General features: G+C 37.6%; 1 non-coding gene and 1 pseudogene across 1 annotated transcript; both read right to left on the bottom strand.

The window, feature by feature from the left end:
- Nucleotides 1–452: 452 nt before the first annotated feature.
- Nucleotides 453–8,556, bottom strand: LOC127012359 (large subunit ribosomal RNA; annotated as a pseudogene).
- A 402-nt stretch (nt 8,557–8,958) lies between these two features.
- LOC127012362 (5.8S ribosomal RNA) lies at nt 8,959–9,137 on the bottom strand. The gene has a single exon (XR_007765861.1). It is a non-coding gene; the product is annotated as a 5.8S ribosomal RNA (ribosomal RNA).
- Nucleotides 9,138–17,701: the final 8,564 nt, after the last annotated feature.

Raw genomic sequence — 17,701 nt, 5'->3', positions numbered from 1 at the left:
TGTTAATCAAATTGGTCTCTTACTTGAAAATCTAGACCTTAGGAATATTTTTATATTATATGTTTGCCAATCTTCGCGTCACTAATAAGATGACGATTCATATTGTTATTATTACATGGTCGAGTTGTACTTATATTGATATGTTAATCAAATTGGTCTCTTACTTGAAAATCTAGACCTTAGGAATATTTTTATATTATATGTTTGCCAATCTTCGCGTCACTAATAAGATGACGATTCATATTGTTATTATTAGATGGTCGAGTTGTACTTATATTGATATGTTAATCAAATTGGTCTCTTACTTGAAAATCTAGACCTTAGGAATGTAATATATAAAGGATTAAAAATTCGCCACAAAGCCAAGCAAACAATCAATGCATACAAATAGATTGTTGGTTGAACTTTATATAAGAAGTTCAACACAACAAATAAATTATGCAATTTTATTATCGAATCATCAAGCAAAGGATAAGCTTCAGTGGATCGCAGTATGGCAGCTGCTCAACCACTTACAACACCTTGCCTGTTACAAAAGTCGTTTACAATTGATTCTAGGCTTTGTCATTGTATTAAATAATGCTTTTATATGTAACTAGCGCGGCATCAGGTGATCAAAGATCCTCCCAATTTACTATGTTACAAATTACATTGGCATCACATCCATTGTCGTTTAAAAAGTAAATTATAAACTTTAAATGGTTTAGAAGCCATACAATGCAAATTGCCCCTTATTTATCATTGCAGTCCAGCACGGATACGACCTTAGAGGCGTTCAGGCATAATCCAACGGACGTAGCGTCATACCACTGTTCGCTCGAACAAGTATTGTGCCATTGGTCCGTACCTGCGGTTCCTCTCGTACTACGCAGGAATGCTGTCGCAACAACGTTTTGTCATTAGTAGGGTAAAACTAACCTGTCTCACGACGGTCTAAACCCAGCTCACGTTCCCTTGCATGGGTGAACAATCCAACGCTTGGTGAATTTTGCTTCACAATGATAGGAAGAGCCGACATCGAAGGATCAAAAAGCGACGTCGCTATGAACGCTTGGCCGCCACAAGCCAGTTATCCCTATGGTAACTTTTCTGACACCTCTTGTTAAAAACTCTTTAAACCAAAAGGATCGATAGGCCGAGCTTTTGCTGTCCCTGTGTGTACTGAACACCGAGATCAAGTCAGCATTTGCCCTTTTGCTCTATGTGTGGTTTCTGTCCGCACTGAGCTGGCCTTGGGACACCTCCGTTATTATTTGAGAGATGTACCGCCCCAGTCAAACTCCCTACCTGGCAATGTCCTTGAATTGGATCATACCTGAGTAATTGGAGTTATACCAAATTTTCAAATCAAAAATACATAAATGCACCGTTTTATTAAAGAATTTGTTTGCGATTATATAACAAACTCGTGATACTTTGATCAAGAAGCTTGCATCAAAACCCAATACCATAAGATATAATAAATATATCCGTATAATGGCTAGGAAATGATACACGTTCCATTTAATCAAGTAAGTAAGGAAACAATAAGAGTAGTGGTATTTCATTGGCGATACCAAACCGAGGTCTAATATCTCCCACTTATTCTACACCTCTTATGTCTCCTTACACTGCCAGATTAGAGTCAAGCTCAAAAGGGTCTTCTTTCCCCGCTAATTATTCCAAGCCCGTTCCCTTGGCTGTGGTTTCGCTAGATAGTAGATAGGGACAGGTGTGTCTCGGATCCCTCCGAACTTATTTAACGTGACGTGTTCCGCACTGAAGGGATTACAGCCACGGCATTCTAATATACCCACAAGGGAGTATATAATGCAAGGGTCTGGGTTAAGCGCCAAACCAACGCCCTGGACTAGAAGCTATAGCTATGTACATAGCAACCACCCCAGTAGCAATTTAAGTACTTGCTTGTCGGGCAAGCACTCCCCCTTGCATAGGGGCGAGATCTATCTAAAATCTCTACTGTTCTTTGGGTCGCAGCACCCGAGTTGTATTAACGCAACATCCACGTCGAGCCCGGGGACTCTACCCGCGATATAGGTGTCAACCACAGCCACCACGAAACTCCCACTAGGGGGCCGACCTCAATGAGTAGCCTTGGAGAACCACTCAACCCGTGGCACCGAAATTTCAGGCTCGGTGGGCCTCACCCCTTCAGCTCCGACAAGCTCGGATGGGGCAACCATGTCATATTAGTCGCCTCCTACGACAAGCAATGACAAGCTGTGGCAGTATTCTTCGCCGTTGCCACACGGCAAGGGGGTTTTGGGACTATTGTCCCGGCGCCTGCGGTTCATCCCTCGTCGCTTCCATCCTACGCCTCGAGAAGGCAGCATCAGCAAAAGCTCCTAGGAGACGCATCCGTTCTGGGGTCTCGACTACTCCTGCGACGTTCCATCGTTCTTGGACTCGAACAATGCCAAGGGCATCCAAGTCACGCAAATCGCTATAGAGGCGGCACTCACATAGTACGTGAAGCCAGTCCTCACTCTCCTCTCCACATGAGCATGCGGTTGTGGTGCTGAGGGTTCTACCATGGAGGAAAGCGTTGAACGACCCGTGTCCTGTCAGCAAGAATCCGGCTCTTAAGGTGAAGACAAAGTCCTTCCTCTTGTAGACGAACGCTGCCTCTGGGAAAAACTGGCGAGTCACAAAACCGTGAGCCGCTTGGTCCCATCTGAGTTGCCACTCATTTAGCAGACATTCGTCTAGCAGAGCCATCTTGGATTTCCAGTCCAACACAGACAAGTCCTGTCCATAGAGCCAGTCGCTCTCGTCCAGGGGAACGTGCTTTCTGAGCTTAAACTTCACTGCCATCCTGTGAGCATCTAAATCCATTGGAGGAGCACCAGCAAGCACCTGCAGTGCCACCGTGGACACTGTGCGGCATACCGGTAGGCATCCTAATAGGATGGTCCTCTGGCACGAGGTGAGGAGTCTTAAGGACTTGCCCTTGCTCGCCGCCTTGTACCAGACCGAGGCACCGAAGAGTGCACAGGGGACCATGAGTCCGCTGTATATCGTCCTCTTAGCACGGGAGCTGAGCCCCCAATCGACTCGGAGCACCCGTGCTAGCCCTCCGGCAACTCCAGCCAGCCGATCTCTGAGAGCAGAGATATGCGGGAGAAAGCTCATCCGCTCGCCGACTAAGATGCCAAGGTACCGGCATTTGGTGACGTATGGCAGGCTTGCTCCAGCAAACCGTACCGTCGGTCTCCTAGTGTCTGAAAGATTCCCTTTCAGCAACATGATTGCCGTCTTGCTGGTTGACACACTCACTCCAACCTCAGCTCCCCAGGCTCCCACGATGTCCATCAACTGCTCACCCTTTCGCTCCAGATCGGCACGGGAATTCCCATCGACGAAAAGTAGCAAGTCATCTGCAAACGCGCTCAGAGCACAATGTGGCTCCAGGCGCTGAAGCAGCACATCCATCAGTAGGTTCCAAATAAATGGACCACTGACGGACCCTTGCGGGCAGCCCCGTGTAACCGACACTGTGGCCGCTTCGTAACTGCTGATGATACTGGCACTTCGACCGGAGAAATAACTTTTCCACAAGTCTATCTCTCGACAGCCGACGTCGATAAGCCGATCCAGCACCGCGTTCCACTCAACATTGTCGAAGGCACCCTTGAAATCAACAAAGATTCCCAGCACCCTCCTCTCGCGGCTGGTGGAAACGGTGTTTTTAGCGTGCATCCACGCATCCTCAACGCAGCGTCCAGGCCGAAATCCAAATTGCCATCTGCAGCCATCCGGTAGCACATCCTTCAGTCGATTCACCATGATCCCTTCCAGCACCTTTCCGAACACTGGCAAAAGGCATATGCCACGATAAGAGGCAGGATCGCTCCTGTCCTTATCTGGCCCCTTTACCAGCGGTATCACTCTCGGGTGTTTCCACTCGGCAGGAAAATATCCTTCCGAGAGGCATCGAGAGTACAACTTCGTCAGGTGCTGAGGGATAGCACGCCATACCTCCTTGACGATCCCACCCGTGATGCCGTCCATTCCCGGCGATCGCCGGCTTCTCAGCTTCGCGACGCTGGTTGCCACCTCGAAGGCTTCGAGGGTCGGTGGAGCAGCAGGAGTTATACCCTCACGCACTGTGGATTCCGCAACAGGGAAGAAGTTGCGGAGGAGTATATCTGCGCAGTCGTGCCATGTCGTAAGTAGCGCGCCGTTCGACCTAAGACATCCAAGATCGGTTGTCTTTTTCCGGCCTCGGCATATTCGGTAGGCGTGCCCCCATGGATCATCCTTGTGCCGTCCCACGAAGTCCCGCCAGTTTTGTTCCTTTGTCATCAGGATAAGCTTCTTATACTGGCCTGAGGCAAGCCTTAATCCAGCGGCAAGTCGCTCAACATCGCCGGTGCCACTCCGACGAGCTGCCTGCAGCCTGCGCCTCAGTCTCCTGACCTCTTGGCGCTTGGTACTCAGTTCAGGATTCCACCATATTACGTTTCCCCTTGCTGCAGGTATCCTGCGCCCTATTACCCTGTCGCACACTTCGTGTACGATGGAGCGAAGGGCTGACACATGATCATCCAACGGCGATTCCTCCAGTTCCTCGAGACATTCAGCTACATCCCTTAGTTCTACTCTGAATCTTCGCCAACTTGCATTGGAGAGCCTCCATTGCGGTACCGGAGCTAGGCTCTCAACAGTACTGCTTGGATCTGGAGTAACCTCAACAGTGATGATGTTGTGGTCACTCAGCTCCCAGAAGTCAACTCTCCATTCGTATGTTGCCCACACACGCGCTGCTTCGTTGGTGAAGGTCACGTCGATATCACTTCTGGAGCGGTGATTATCGAACGTGAACACCTGGCTGGCCGTATTAAGCACACAGACACCGCTTGCGATGATCCACTCGTCCATGTGCTGTCCCCGTTCGCGATTCAGACGGTCTCCAGAGTTAGCTGGAGTTTTGCTGAACCACATCGGGGAAACCGCATTCGCATCAAGTCCGAGGATTGTCGGTGTCCTGCTGGCTAGCAGCAGAACCGTATCCAGGTAGTCAGTGTAGGGCTGCAGGGCAGCTGAGTACTGGCAGTATACGGAGGACAGAAAAATGGTGCCGTATTTTCCTGTGACACTCACGCACACTCCATAATCCGTCGTCAATGTCTCGATGGGCATGCAGATGGCAGACGGGTCGTCCACGATGATGGCAGCTTTCTTCCTTTTGTCAGCGAAGATTCTCATGCCTCCAGGGAGTCCAGTGAGACGCTTGCCTGCGTCCACATAGGGCTCCTGAATGAGTGCGAACAGGTGGCCAGCATCTCTCATCCGCTTTGCAAGCTCGATGACAGCGCAACGGCCTCGACCACAATTCGCTTGGATGAAGCTGAACATGTTAATGTCTAGCTTGCACCCTGGCTAGCACAGCGCTATATATCGGGCATCCACCCGAGAGCATATAGTGCCCCGAGGGTAGCCCTTTATGGCGGCAGTTACGGCAGTCCACCGCATTTTTGCACTTCGCCGCGACGTGGTCGTTGTGTCCGCACTGGCGGCAGACCTGGTTTTCTCTAGCGTACCGACACTCGACAAATGTACCTAAATAAGCCTAACGCCTCTCTCAAGAGAGCGCCTCTCTCGTGACACACGTGGCGCAATGGAAAATTTCCAATGGGAAAAACCCAATTTCACCCGGTTTCACCACTTTTACACAGGGAAAACACGCGCACTGGGTTCGCAGGCACAAAACACGAATTTTCGTGCTGTTTCTAGCTTCGTATCTGGTCTCTATCAGTCAATATTGGCTACACTCGCGGAGCGTACGGAAAACACGTCTGTTCGCACGAGCAATCTAACACCGACTGGAGTAGATAGGGACAGTAGGAATCTCGTTAATCCATTCATGCGCGTCACTAATTAGATGACGAGGCATTTGGCTACCTTAAGAGAGTCATAGTTACTCCCGCCGTTGACCCGCGCTTACTTGAATTTCTTCACTTTGACATTCAGAGCACTGGGCAGAAATCACATTGTGTCAACACCCGCTAGGGCCATCACAATGCTTTGTTTTAATTAGACAGTCGGATTCCCCAAGTCCGTGCCAGTTCTGAATTGATTGTTAATTGATAATCGTTATAATTAATAAGAACTAATTGGTTTAACCCAATTAGTATTCTTAAAAATTTTAGCAAGAAAGTTCCACAATTGGCTACGTAACTAAACTATCCGGGGAACAAGTAACTAACATAAATGCTAGAAACTCTATTTACCCAGAACGAGCACATAAACCATGTTATTGTTTCCCAATCAAGCCCGACTATCTCAATCTTCAGAGCCAATCCTTATCCCGAAGTTACGGATCTAATTTGCCGACTTCCCTTACCTACATTATTCTATCGACTAGAGACTCTTCACCTTGGAGACCAGCTGCGGATATTGGTACGGCCTGTTGAGAAGTTTGCGTGTCCCCACCATAAATTTTCAAGGTCCGAGGAGAAAATATCGACACAACAGTATATGTCATGCTCTTCTAGCCCATCTACCATATCTCTCTGCGAAAGACTTCCATGGTAGTACGGCTATAAAACAGAAAAGAAAACTCTTCCGATATCTCTCGACGGCTTCTTTATGGTCGTTCCTGTTGCCAGGATGAGCACGAGGCCCATATTTAATAACAAACGGATACTCAACAGGTTACGGAATTGGAACCGTATTCCCTTTCGTTCAAAATTATTCAAGTATATTAATTTAGCTAGATTTTATATAATATATATATTTGTTTGGCATTTGTATTTTACTTGAAAATTTTCGGCTTTCGCCTTGAACTTAGGACCGACTAACTCGTGATCAACCACTGTTCACACGAAACCCTTCTCCACTTCAGTCCTCCAAGGTCTCATTCGATTATTTGCTACTACCACCAAGATCTGTACCAATGGCAGCTCCATGCAGGCTTACGCCAAACACTTCTACGCATACCATTGTACCTTCCTACTCACTAAAGTTTCAAAATTTATATTACAAGTAATATAAATCATCTACTTTAGCGGTAATGTATAGGTATACAACTTAAGCGCCATCCATTTTAAGGGCTAGTTGCTTCGGCAGGTGAGTTGTTACACACTCCTTAGCGGATTTCGACTTCCATGATCACCGTCCTGCTGTTTTAAGCAACCAACGCCTTTCATGGTATCTGCATGAGTTGTTAATTTGGGCACCGTAACATTACGTTTGGTTCATCCCACAGCGCCAGTTCTGCTTACCAAAAGTGGCCCACTGGGCACATTATATCATAACCTTGAACTTCATATCAAGAAAGTTAAGGTTCTTACCCATTTAAAGTTTGAGAATAGGTTAAGATCGTTTCGACCCTAAGGCCTCTAATCATTCGCTTTACCAGATAAGATTATTTTATATAATATTAAAATGCACCAGCTATCCTGAGGGAAACTTCGGAAGGAACCAGCTACTAGATGGTTCGATTGGTCTTTCGCCCCTATACTCAATTCTGACAATCGATTTGCACGTCAGAACTGTTTCGGTCTTCCATCAGGGTTTCCCCTGACTTCAACCTGATCAAGTATAGTTCACCATCTTTCGGGTCACAGCATATATGCTCAAGGTACGTTCCAGTTAGAGGCATAAATAATATAAATATCATTATACATAACTATATAGAACGCCCCGGGATTGTGTTAATTAGCTATAAATAGTTAAAAAACTAATCCCATTATTAGTCAAGTTAATTACGCTATTAGGTTTATATCCCAATAACTTGCACATATGTTAGACTCCTTGGTCCGTGTTTCAAGACGGGTCCCGAAGGTATCCTGAATCTTTCGCATTGTTAATCCTACAAGTGCATATAATAAACACAAAAATCAATGATAATTATGCCATTATATAATTCCGAAAAATTAACGCACTGTATTCATATAAATCTATCAGCACTTTATCAAATTAATAACATTTATTCTGTGTTAAAATGCAAGCAAATTAATTTGAATAAACTATAAGTTATATTTTATGATAAATTTGGTATGCTAATAGATTACAATGTCCTTATATGGAAAAAATGCACACTATTATCATAATATTGTTTAAATATTACAATTCTAATGATGAATTTTCCATAACGGATATTCAGGTTCATCGGGCTTAACCTCTAAGCAGTTTCACGTACTGTTTAACTCTCTATTCAGAGTTCTTTTCAACTTTCCCTCACGGTACTTGTTTACTATCGGTCTCATGGTTATATTTAGTTTTAGATGGAGTTTACCACCCACTTAGTGCTGCACTATCAAGCAACACGACTCTTTGGAAACATCATCTAGTAATCATTAACGTTATACGGGCCTGGCACCCTCTATGGGTAAATGGCCTCATTTAAGAAGGACTTAAATCGTTAATTTCTCATACTAGAATATTGACGCTCCATACACTGCATCTCACATTTGCCATATAGACAAAGTGACTTAGTGCTGAACTGATTTCTTTTCGCTCGCCGCTACTAAGAAAATCCTTGTTAGTTTCTTTTCCTCCCCTAATTAATATGCTTAAATTCAGGGGGTAGTCCCATATGAGTTGAGGTTGTGTATAACTTTTATATGCAATTAATTCTTTATATATAATGATAAAACATTTTATTAAATTCGTTATATTAATAATATCTGTATATAAATGGCATTTGTTTGATTTAACGAATCAACGAAGAACAATAATATTGTCAACGGTTTTCTATTTTCTAATCATTAATAAGAGACAATTCTAGATAAATTTTTATGCTAGACATTTCTCAGTATCATTTGATTGAAAAAGAAAATATTTCTCTTCGTTTTTCACATTCAAATTATTTACTAATGTGAGATAATGTTTTTCATATATTTTTTAATATTATGAATAAAATAATTAAATTATTATTATCCAATAATATACCATATGCTTATAAAATTTCATTATAAAATTTGTATAAGCAACTTAATTAGCATAGTCTTACAACCCTCAACCATATGTAGTCCAAGCAGCACTATAAAATTAATTAAAGTACATAACAGCATGGACTGCGATATGCGTTCAAAATGTCGATGTTCATGTGTCCTGCAGTTCACACGATGACGCACAGTTTGCTGCGTTCTTCATCGACCCATGAGCCGAGTGATCCACCGCTTAGAGTTTTATAAATTGGTTTCTTAATTTTGTCAAATATGTTTTTATTGAAAGAAATTAAAAATACACCATTTTACTGGCATATATCAATTCCTTCAATAAATTTATTTTTATACCTAAAACGAATGCTGCGAAATGTCTTAGTTTTATATAACCAATATATATCAAAGTATTTCTTTTTAAATTGCATTTATTGTAAATAAATATATATATATATATATTAATACTTTTTTAGCGATATAAATTGAAATTTATATAAAACATTAACCTGTATAAAACCAGGTACAACATTGTACATTTTAGGTTGTTGCATTATCCAATGTATGCGCATAACTGAGATGAACAATACATATCGCAACGCGTGTATATTATGGTCCATATACACACAGTATTTTAATTGTGTTTATATACAATAATAATTTAATATTATTATTTTAATAATTCGATTTGCTTGTTCGAATTTTTATTTGTTTGTTTTGGCTGCTTATTATTTCTCTCATATGTATTAAATACAATATATAATTTTAATATTTGCATTATTTCGATTTGCTTGTTCGAAATTTCATTTGATCTATATTAGATCATATACATTTTGGCAATTCATATTTTATTTGTATTACTATAATGTATTTATTATAATATAAACAAATATTTTATTAACGGTAAGGATATACAATAATAATTTAATATTATTATTTTAATAATTCGATTTGCTTGTTCGAATTTTTATTTGTTTGCTTTGGCTGCTTATTATTTCTCTCATATGTATTAAATACAATATATAATTTTAATATTTGCATTATTTCGATTTGCTTGTTCGAAATTTTATTTGATCTATATTAGATCTCATATACATTTTGGCAATTCATATTTTATTTGTATTATTATAATGTATTTATTATAATATAAACAAATATTTTATTAACGGTAAGGATATACAATAATAATTTAATATTATTATTTTAATAATTCGATTTGCTTGTTCGAATTTTTATTTGTTTGCTTTGGCTGCTTATTATTTCTCTCATATGTATTAAATACAATATATAATTTTAATATTTGCATTATTTCGATTTGCTTGTTCGAAATTTTATTTGATCTATATTAGATCTCATATACATTTTGGCAATTCATATTTTATTTGTATTATTATAATGTATTTATTATAATATAAACAAATATTTTATTAACGGTAAGGATATACAATAATAATTTAATATTATTATTTTAATAATTCGATTTGCTTGTTCGAATTTTTATTTGTTTGCTTTGGCTGCTTATTAATTTCTCTCATATGTATTAAATACAATATATAATTTTAATATTTGCATTATTTCGATTTGCTTGTTCGAAATTTCATTTGATCTATAATAGATCTCATATACATTTTGGCAATTCATATTTTATTTGTAATACTATAATGTATTTATTATAATATAAACAAATATTTTATTAACGGTAAGGATATTAAAACATTAATGATCCTTCCGCAGGTTCACCTACGGAAACCTTGTTACGACTTTTACTTCCTCTAAATAATCAAGTTCGGTCAACTTTTGCGAAACAACCGTAACACGCAAGGCGTCACAGTGATCACGTCCGGAGACCTCACTAAATAATTCAATCGGTAGTAGCGACGGGCGGTGTGTACAAAGGGCAGGGACGTAATCAATGCGAGTTAATGACTCACACTTACTGGGAATTCCAAGTTCATGTGAACATTAACCAGACAAATCACTCCACGAACTAAGAACGGCCATGCACCACCACCCATAGATTCGAGAAAGAGCTATCAATCTGTCTTACACACTTATGTTCGGACCTGGTAAGTTTTCCCGTGTTGAGTCAAATTAAGCCGCAGGCTCCACTCCTGGTGGTGCCCTTCCGTCAATTCCTTTAAGTTTCAGCTTTGCAACCATACTTCCCCCGGAGCCCAAAAGCTTTGGTTTCCCGGGAAGCGACTGAGAGAGCCATAAAAGTAGCTACACCCAATTGCTAGCTGGCATCGTTTATGGTTAGAACTAGGGCGGTATCTGATCGCCTTCGAACCTCTAACTTTCGTTCTTGATTAATGAAAACATCTTTGGCAAATGCTTTCGCTTAAGTTAGTCTTACGACGGTCCAAGAATTTCACCTCTCGCGTCGTAATACTAATGCCCCCAAACTGCTTCTATTAATCATTACCTCTTGATCTGAAAACCAATGAAAGCAGAACAGAGGTCTTATTTCATTATCCCATGCACAGAATATTCAGGCATTTGAAGCCTGCTTTAAGCACTCTAATTTGTTCAAAGTAATTGTACCGGCCCACAATAACACTCGTTTAAGAGCACTAATGCAGGTTTTTAAATAGGAGGAACATATGAAAAAATACAAGTATCTAAGCACATGTAAGAACTCCACCGGTAATACGCTTACATACATAAAGGTATAGTACTAACCACAATTGTAAGTTGTACTACCCGTATGAAGCACAAGTTCAACTACGAACGTTTTAACCGCAACAACTTTAATATACGCTATTGGAGCTGGAATTACCGCGGCTGCTGGCACCAGACTTGCCCTCCAATTGGTCCTTGTTAAAGGATTTAAAGTGTACTCATTCCAATTACAGGGCCTCGGATATGAGTCCTGTATTGTTATTTTTCGTCACTACCTCCCCGAGCTGGGAGTGGGTAATTTACGCGCCTGCTGCCTTCCTTAGATGTGGTAGCCGTTTCTCAGGCTCCCTCTCCGGAATCGAACCCTGATTCCCCGTTACCCGTTGCAACCATGGTAGTCCTAGATACTACCATCAAAAGTTGATAGGGCAGACATTTGAAAGATCTGTCGTCGGTACAAGACCATACGATCTGCATGTTATCTAGAGTTCAACCAATATAACGATCTTGCGATCGCTTGGTTTTAGCCTAATAAAAGCACATGTTCCATAAGGTTCATGTTTTAATTGCATGTATTAGCTCTAGAATTACCACAGTTATCCAAGTAACTGTTAACGATCTAAGGAACCATAACTGATATAATGAGCCTTTTGCGGTTTCACTTTTAATTCGTGTGTACTTAGACATGCATGGCTTAATCTTTGAGACAAGCATATAACTACTGGCAGGATCAACCAGAATAATGTTTTTATTCATATTTCATTCATATTTTTTGAATAGAAATTAGCAATATATATGTTGTTATAGATTTTATTTCTATCGAATACGGCCATTTTTATATAGCATTCGTATACGTTTGTTTTCCAATTTATACTTGTTTCGCCACTAATAATAACAAGTTTTTATTGATGTCAAAAAGAATCATATTCTTTATAAACACAATATTTATTTTTCATATATTTTCTTTATATATGCACATTTCATTCTAAAATATCATTTTTGTTCGACATACATAATATATTGTATCCACACATGTACAATTTTTGTTTAACCAATATAAGATATTGAGTTAATCATTTGTATTTTGACGATAAATTTAAAATTTATCTATATATATCCATATAAGTCTCTGGTAATATATAAAATAGAACCGAGTGTATATATATAATTATTACTACTATATTTATTTCTTAAATAATATATACTTATATATTATTTATATATATACTCTTTATTATATATTATATAATTTCTTAAATAACTCTCTTAATAGCTATTTTTTATTATCAACAATATAAGTTGATATTAATATTGAAAATGTATTCATAATTACATTTTTATATTTCTTTGGTAGACTTTTATGTACTATTATTATTTAATAATACACATATAATATAAATCATGTTAGCCTACCTCCTAAAATTAACGATAAAATTCGGAAACAATTTGTTATTCTATGTACAATAGAAACTTGGCCTTTGTTTCAACGTTATTATCTTTGGGCTTAAAATATTAACCGCGGAGCCAAGTCTCGTATTCAAATAAATGAATAAAGAAACAAATTTGACGGATAATATCTTCTCTACTGACATATGTCAATAGCAGACGGCCGGCCCATTGACCATCCTATAGTAGTTTTTGGACACGCTGTCTCCCATTCGGGTATATTCAATTTACTTTGCCACTCACCCATATAGTGTTCTCTTATATAATAAGACAACGCACTTTTATATTCATTATATGGATATATTGCCTTCCTCATATTTGCCACACCACCTATAGTAGTTTTTGGACACGCTGTCTCCCATTCGGGTATATTCAATTTACTTTGCCACTCACCCATATAGTGTTCTCTTATATAATAAGAAAACGCACTTTTATTTTCATTATATGGATATATTGCCTTCCTCATATTTGCCACACCACCTATAGTAGTTTTTGGACACGCTGTCTCCCATTCGGGTATATTCAATTTACTTTGCCACTCACCCATATAGTGTTCTCTTATATAATAAGAAAACGCACTTTTATTTTCATTATATGGATATATTGCCTTCCTCATATTTGCCACACCACCTATAGTAGTTTTTGGACACGCTGTCTCCCATTCGGGTATATTCAATTCTCTTTGCCACTCACCCTTATAGTATTCTCTTATTTAATAAGAATACTAAAATACTTCTCATATTATAGATGTAATCTATTAACTTCTCAATATCCATACGGTTTATGTATGGTATTGACAAAATCCTATGCATTTGCATAAGATTTATTTTGCCACAATTTATAGTACTAGTGCCGCCCTCACTAGGTATAAATATCTCATTTCGCTAGTAGTGTATGGGCAAATTCTACTAGCTATTCTCATAAATATGTCACTTATATGCCATATCTATACAATTCATGCACTTTTATATGTATATTTGCTATATTATACATTATTATGCCTTATAGGTATTATACCTATAAGCCACATCCATACGATTGCTTAATATAAATATATGTATAATTTTTTATACATATTTTTTTTTTATTTATGTATGGTTTTTTATTCATATCCATATACTGTATTCACTTTTATATGGATATGATTGGCGTTTTATATAGTATTGACAAAATCATAAGTTTGACCAATACGAGGAGAGGTCCGCCAACGACCACCTCCCTATAGGTGTTTTTGGACACGCTGTCTCCCATTCGACTGCTTACTATACTAGGGGCTACCCGCTCCGTATGATATTCTCTCATATAACAAGAGAATGCAAGAAATATTCGTATTTTATGAATATAATCCATTTATTTTTCAATATCCATACGTTTTACTTAGTTTTTTGTACGGTATTGACAAAATCCTATGCATTTGCATAAGATTTATTTTGCCACAATTTATAGTACTAGTGCCGCCCTCACTAGGTATAAATATCTCATTTCGCTAGTAGTGTATGGGGAAATTCTACTAGCTATTCTCATAAATATGTCACTTATATGCCATATCTATACAATTCATGCACTTTTATATGTATATTTGCTATATTATACATTATTATGCCTTATAGGTATTATACCTATAAGCCACATCCATACGATTGCTTAATATAAATATATGTATAATTTTTTATACATATTTTTTTTTTATTTTTGTATGGTTTTTTATTCATATCCATATACTGTATTCAATTTTATATGGATATGATTGGCGTTTTATATAGTATTGACAAAATCATAAGTTTGACCAATACGAGGAGAGGTCCGCCAACGACCACCTCCCTATAGGTGTTTTTGGACACGCTGTCTCCCATTCGACTGCTTACTATACTAGGGGCTACCCGCTCCGTATGATATTCTCTCATATAACAAGAGAATGCAAGAAATATTCGTATTTTATGAATATAATCCATTTATTTTTCAATATCCATACGTTTTACTTAGTTTTTTGTACGGTATTGACAAAATCCTATGCATTTGCATAAGATTTATTTTGCCACAATTTATAGTACTAGTGCCGCCCTCACTAGGTATAAATATCTCATTTCGCTAGTAGTGTATGGGCAAATTCTACTAGCTATTCTCATAAATATGTCACTTATATGCCATATCTATACAATTCATGCACTTTTATATGTATATTTGCTATATTATACATTATTATGCCTTATAGGTATTATACCTATAAGCCACATCCATACGATTGCTTAATATAAATATATGTATAATTTTTTATACATATTTTTTTTTATTTATGTATGGTTTTTTATTCATATCCATATACTGTATTCACTTTTATATGGATATGATTGGCGTTTTATATAGTATTGACAAAATCATAAGTTTGACCAATACGAGGAGAGGTCCGCCAACGACCACCTCCCTATAGGTGTTTTTGGACACGCTGTCTCCCATTCGACTGCTTACTATACTAGGGGCTACCCGCTCCGTATGATATTCTCTCATATAACAAGAGAATGCAAGAAATATTCGTATTTTATGAATATAATCCATTTATTTTTCAATATCCATACGTTTTACTTAGTTTTTTGTACGGTATTGACAAAATCCTATGCATTTGCATAAGATTTATTTTGCCACAATTTATAGTACTAGTGCCGCCCTCACTAGGTATAAATATCTCATTTCGCTAGTAGTGTATGGGCAAATTCTACTAGCTATTCTCATAAATATGTCACTTATATGCCATATCTATACAATTCATGCACTTTTATATGTATATTTGCTATATTATACATTATTATGCCTTATAGGTATTATACCTATAAGCCACATCCATACGATTGCTTAATATAAATATATGTATAATTTTTTATACATATTTTTTTTTATTTATGTATGGTTTTTTATTCATATCCATATACTGTATTCACTTTTATATGGATATGATTGGCGTTTTATATAGTATTGACAAAATCATAAGTTTGACCAATACGAGGAGAGGTCCGCCAACGACCACCTCCCTATAGGTGTTTTTGGACACGCTGTCTCCCATTCGACTGCTTACTATACTAGGGGCTGCCCGCTCCGTATGATATTCTCTCGTATAACAAGAGAATGCAAGAAATATTCGTATTTTATGAATATAATCCATTTATTTTTCAATATCCATACGTTTTACTTAGTTTTTTGTACGGTATTGACAAAATCCTATGCATTTGCATAAGATTTATTTTGCCACAATTTATAGTACTAGTGCCGCCCTCACTAGGTATAAATATCTCATTTCGCTAGTAGTGTATGGGCAAATTCTACTAGCTATTCTCATAAATGCCTTCTTTATGCCATATCTATACAATTTATGCACTTTTATATGTATATTTGCTAATATTATACATTATTATGCCTTATAGGTATTATACCTATAAGCCATATACATACGATTTCATTTTTTTATTTATATATGGTTTTGTATTTATAACCATATACCGTATTTACTTTTATAAGGATATGATTGGCGTTTTATATAGTATTGACAAAATTATAAGTTTGACAAACACTTTTTTAAGTCTTTTAGTTAAAATTGTCATTTTTAATTGACTATCTAAACACTAGATATATTTGCACATGGAGCAAAGAGTATAAAAATTGGTCGCGTCACTAATAATATCGCGATACATTTTTACTACCATCAAAATACCACATACGTTTATATGTCCTCTTTATTTAATTTGGTTTCTAAACCTCAGGAATAGTTTTAATTATATGTGCGCTCTAAGTTGAATGAATTTCTTGAATCTCTTTACTTGAATTTCTAAGACTTAAAAATATTTATAAATAGATGTCCTATTGCATAATATTTTTTTATCGCTTCACTTATAAAATAACGATCCTGCCTTTCTACCTTTGAATAAACATTCATATAAACATGGAGAAAAAAACGTTCGCGTCACTAACAGTATGTGACGATAAAATTTTGCTAACATTAAAAGGAACATATTTTTATATGTCAACTCTTAGTTGAATTGGTCTATTGCTTAAGATTCTAGACCTTAGGAATATTTTTATATTATATGTTTGCCAATCTTCGCGTCACTAAAAAGATGACGATTCATATTGTTATTATTAGATGGTCGAGTTGTACTTATATTGATATGTTAATCAAATTGGTCTCTTACTTGAAAATCTAGACCTTAGGAATATTTTTATATTATATGTTTGCCAATCTTCGCGTCACTAATAAGATGACGATTCATATTATTATTAGATGGTCGAGTTGTACTTATATTGATATGTTAATCAAATTGGTCTCTTACTTGAAAATCTAGACCTTAGGAATATTTTTATATTATATGTTTGCCAATCTTCGCGTCACTAATAAGATGACGATTCATATTATTATTAGATGGTCGAGTTGTACTTATATTGATATGTTAATCAAATTGGTCTCTTACTTGAAAATCTAGACCTTAGGAATATTTTTATATTATATGTTTGCCAATCTTCGCGTCACTAATAAGATGACGATTCATATTGTTATTATTAGATGGTCGAGTTGTACTTATATTGATATGTTAATCAAATTGGTCTCTTACTTGAAAATCTAGACCTTAGGAATATTTTTATATTATATGTTTGCCAATCTTCGCGTCACAAATAAGATGACGATTCATATTGTTATTATTAGATGGTCGAGTTGTACTTATATTGATATGTTAATCAAATTGGTCTCTTACTTGAAAATC

This window comes from Drosophila biarmipes, unplaced genomic scaffold (assembly GCF_025231255.1).
Source record: "Drosophila biarmipes strain raj3 unplaced genomic scaffold, RU_DBia_V1.1 ptg000054l, whole genome shotgun sequence".
NCBI lineage: Eukaryota > Metazoa > Arthropoda > Insecta > Diptera > Drosophilidae > Drosophila > Drosophila biarmipes.
Note: the sequence above shows the minus strand (reverse complement) of the source record. Positions and strands in the feature narration are given on the sequence as shown.